This window comes from Budorcas taxicolor, chromosome 10 (assembly GCF_023091745.1).
Source record: "Budorcas taxicolor isolate Tak-1 chromosome 10, Takin1.1, whole genome shotgun sequence".
Classification (NCBI taxonomy): domain Eukaryota; kingdom Metazoa; phylum Chordata; class Mammalia; order Artiodactyla; family Bovidae; genus Budorcas; species Budorcas taxicolor.
The window spans coordinates 4,732,436-4,737,284 of NC_068919.1; the positions used below are offsets into that span (position 1 = coordinate 4,732,436).

Consider the following 4,849-nt stretch of genomic DNA (forward strand, 5'->3'; position numbering starts at 1 on the left):
ACAAACTTTTCATTATTTGTATAATTTTAACAGCTTTGATTTGCCTATAGTTAGCAATTAAATCTTTGCTGCTTGAAGTCATAAACAGAAATCACATGTTCAGATGTCTTTCTCTTCAGGAATTATTCCTTTTTTCAGATTCTGTCCCAGAAAGCTTATGAGTAATGATCGAAAAGGGAAATTCAATATTTATCTTCTTTGTTAGGATTAGCTGGTAAATTGGTAGCCTGAGAGAATTTCTCTGTTCATTGATAGGTGGTAATTACGGATGGGTAAACAGTACTTTTTAAGGTGCAGAGCTGCAAATTCAAGTCAGAGTGTCAAATGAGAGGCAAAATTTCATTTTTCCTGAGGGACAGTGAGTTCTGAAGAAACGGAGCGAAAGTTTCCAGAGCTTTTATGCTGCTTTATTCAACATGTCCAGATATGTGCTCTTTAACAGCTTATCTCATTAACTCCACCAAGAACTTTTAATCTAGAAAGAAGACGTTTTCAAGCACGTGTAAGTTATTTGTTTGTTTAACTATCTGTTTCTTCTGCATGGCAACAGCCTTTTAGAGTGAGGATTTAGAGGGGTGTGTGTGCATGTGCGTGTATATGTATGTGTTTGGTTTTTAATGAGGCATTTACTTACCCAGTTATTTTTGGGTCTGTGAAAATATTTTTTTAAAAGAAGTGTAGTTGATTACAATGTTATCTTAGTTTCAGGTGAATGGCAAAGCGATTCAGTTATACATATACATGTGTGTGTGTTAAGTCACCTGAGTTGTGCCCAACTCTTTGCGACCCTATGGACTATAGCTCACCACTCTTTCCCCATATAGGTTATTACAGAATACTGAGTAGAATTCCCTGCGCTGCACAAAAGTTCCTCCTTGTTTATCTGTTTTGCATATAACAGTATGTATATGTTCGTCCCATCCTTATTTATTCCCCACCTCTCCCCTTTGGTATCCATCAGTTAGCTTTCTATGTCTGTAGGTCTATTTCTGTTCTCCCTATGAGCTCATTTGTATCTTTTGTTGTTCTTGTTTACCCAGTTTTAGAGCAGCCTTCCTTGTATTAACTGTTTCAGTAACTCCCCAAATCCATTACTATAAGGCTTCCTAAGGGCACAACTTAGGCAAGCAAGCATTCAACCCACACCCATCTTAGCCTTTATTTAGAAAACAAAATCTGGACACGCTATCCTTTCAGGCTTTAGAGTTCTGTCTTGACCTTTGTGAAGCACCAGAGTCAAACACTGTGCTTGTGATCACCTTTTTCTCTCTGCTATTGTGCCGTGCATGCATGCTAAGTCACTCCAGTCGGGTCCAACTCTTTGCAACACTATGGACTGTGGCCTGCCAGGCTCCTCATACTTTCTCTTACCCATCATCACTCGAGGATCAACTCTGATTCCCACACAAAATGAGTGATTTTGGTATTTATTCCATGCAAATTATGACTTCATTTTAATTAAAAAAATTCTTTTTATAAAATATGAAAGTTTTCTTCTCCTCTGCGACAATGTTGTTGTTGCCATATTCCATCCTCCTGGTTCCTCTCTTGTGAGGTCTGTGCCCTTGGCTCAGTCTTCATCCAAGCTGACCACACTCTAGCTTCTGAGTTCCTCATTCTTCTCAATGCCAGGCATTTTCACTTACAGCCCACAGAAAGAGTTCCCATGGGTCATAATGTAAATCTGATCTTCAGTGATAACCTCTAAATATTAACAGAGTACTCTCTGCCAGCAATCTCTTATTTCTATAGCTTACTCTTTTGCTCCCAATATAGCTCATCTTATTCATGGCCAGTCCTCTGAGCCATTAAATTTTCTTCCAATTTACCATCTCCCCCTAGATGGCATTTTTGGTCTGTGCTGTGTTTGCGGCCTGGTCTTCATGTCCTTCTGTTTTCCTGGACTCACAAAACCACAGCCCAGGATCCATATGATCATGTTTTTCATCTGCTCCTATTCATAGGTGGGTGTGCATGGTGGACGAGATTATACAACATTATACATGAGAAACACAGGTAAATAATGGCCTCCAGTCATAATGCTGAGCCATCTTCTACCTGGCCTCAGTCACTAGATGACCTTGTTCCTGACTTCATTGAGAAAATCCAAGTCGCTGCACAAGTATGCCCTCAAATGACCACCCTTACTCCCCGGCAAATGCATCTTACTTTTACCCTCTTACCTCCTTTTAGGCTATCTCCATAAAAGGGGCTCCTTCCTCCTGAAGAGGGATTATCTCCCCACTTTAGCTTTTTTCTTTTTCTGGCCCTGCTGTCAGGCATGTGGGATCTCAGATCTTAGTTGCTGATCAGGGGTTGAACCCCCACCCCCTGCCATAGAAACACAGATTATTAACCATTGGGCCACCAGGGAAGTCCCTCTCTACTCTAGCTTTCTATCCTGTCCCACTACTCCTCTCTTTCCCATAACTTGCCTACTCCATTAACTCCTTCTTCAGCAAATATTTACTAAATGTTCAGTTCTTTTTTTGCACCACGCTCCCACCACCTTCTTCTGAGAAAATTACTGTCTTCCTTGAGAAATTCTTCTGCCTCCTACCTAACCAGGTAGCTCAGCACCTCTTGCCATGTTCTCACATAATCTTATACACCGGTCACAGTTGATTCTCAAGGAAAAGTTCTTATATCAACCTTGGGAATAAGCTGAAGGTGAGACCCCAAAAGCCTGAGCATTCATTCACAGGTGCCATGCCTTTGGAAAAATATTAAAGCTCTTCTCTCTGAGAGGCTGATTAAATTTGTTTGTTGTTATAAACAAGGGAGAGAAAGAAACAATAAAAGCAGGGAGCACAGGAGGATCAAGACAGACAAACATGATGGAGGCTGACTGGGACGAAGGGAGGAGTGTCCCTCCAAGACTGGGAGCGGGGACAGATAGAAGGGGAAAGAAGGGAGTGGAGAAAGTGGTAGCTGAAAGATGTTTTAAGAATGAGAAAACTAATCCATTACTTGAAGGGTTTGTGCGGCTGTCATTTCACTCTTCTGCCTTCTTTCCACACAGCCTCCCAAAATGTCTTTCTGAGGGGATCTTGTTGTTGATGGGATTTAAAGTCTTCCCTGGTGGCTCAGATGGTAAAGCGTCTGCCTGCAATGCGGGAGACCCAGGTTCGATCCCTGGGTTGGGAAGGTCCCCTGGAGAAGGAAATGGCAACCCACTCCAGTACTCTTGCCTGGAAAATTCCATGGACCGAGGAGCCTGGTAGGCTATAGTCCATGGGGTCACAAAGAGTCGGACACGACTGAGGATTTAAAGAGGGATGGAATTTTGCATCTGTACTGCTGTTATGCAGCACATAACAGAACAGAGAATCAAAAGAAAGAGATCATGAGACTGTAAAATGTATCCACCTGCATTCCACCCCTGAAACTTAACAGAGATCATGAGAAGAGCTTAGGCTTCCATGTGATTGAGGTTCAAGTCAACTTTACCATTTTTTTCTGAAAGGACAGGTGGAAGGTGCTGCTGATACTGGGTTATATGTTATACTTCCAAGTAGATACATGGCAATCCATGTGCAGTTGCAAAACAAAGCAATGATTCTCAAAATAAGATCTGCCAAAAACTAACGGGCTTTCCTGGTGGCTCAGCAGTTAAAGCGTCTGCCTGCAATGCAGGAGACCCAGGTTCCATCCCTGGGTCGGGAAGATCCCTAGAGAAGGAAATGGCAACCCACTCCAGTATTCTTGCCTGGAGAATCCCATGGAGGAAGGAGCCTGGTAGGCTACAGTCCATGGGGTCGCAAAGAGTTGGACATGACTGAGCGACTTCACTTTCACTTTCAAATGCTAATGGGATTGGGGGCTCCTCTTTGTGCAAGTCCTATTTTTCTCTTTACTATGAGTGACTGGTGCACACTCATATAGATTATTTTACTAAGTGAATACTAAAATGAACCAGTTAGCAGAGTTTACTGAAGACTAATCCAAGACACCTGGCTGCCCCTGAGTGCCATAAATTTCCACTACATCTGATGCAAAGACCAGAATCTCCATAATTCTCAGACTGAACTGTATTATCTCCATCAACAATGCTGATGTGAGTGGGTCATGGCTTTAATCTGCTGCTGTTCCTAAAACAATAAATACAAATGAGTGCTTTTTACTTTTGTGGATCATTTTGTTTTCATGTAATGGGAATTTTTTGGGGTAATTGCCACAATGTTACCATTTTTAAGTCATTGTTATCACCAAGTTCTTTTTTCCAGTGGGAGATGGGAACAACTTGGGTAGGTAAGCTGCAAGGCCTTTTGTCCTGATTATGTTTGGCAGATTTTCAAGCAACTGTAAAACCACTAAGCTTAAGGGCTTTTAGTAATGGTTTTGTAAGCTATTTCTCCTTCTGTGCTTCAAAGAGACTGATGCCAGAGGATGGGAAATTTGTGCTCACTTTCACTTTGGAAAGGTTGGCAGCCTCATTCTGATGCATCCATTTATTTGTGTGTCTCTAGGGTCAGTAGTGATGTCTCCTCTTTTATTCCTAATTTTAGTAATTTGAGTCTTCTCCAAGTTTTTCTTGGTCAATCTAGCTAAATTTTTGTTTCAGTTTCGAAGAAACAATTTTTGGTTTTGTTGATTTTCTCTACTGTCATTTCTATTTTCTACTTGATTAATTTCCATTCTAATCTTTATTATTTTCTTCCTTCTTCATGTTTTAGCTTTACTTTGCTTCTAAGTATACTAAGATAAAAGATTAGGCTATTGATGTCAGACCTTATTTTATTAAAAATTTTTTTCCTTCCGGTTTTATTGAGATATAATTTACATACAGCCTTGGGTAAGTTTGTAGTGTATAGCATAATGATTTGACTTACATCATGTGAGATCTTAT

The 4,849-nt window shown here is 40.8% G+C and overlaps 1 non-coding gene across 1 annotated transcript; it reads left to right on the forward strand.

Moving 5' to 3' along the window:
• The first annotated feature begins 3,075 nt into the window (after positions 1 to 3,075).
• TRNAC-GCA (transfer RNA cysteine (anticodon GCA)) lies at positions 3,076 to 3,147 on the forward strand. The gene has a single exon. It is a non-coding gene; the product is annotated as a tRNA-Cys (tRNA).
• Positions 3,148 to 4,849: the final 1,702 nt, after the last annotated feature.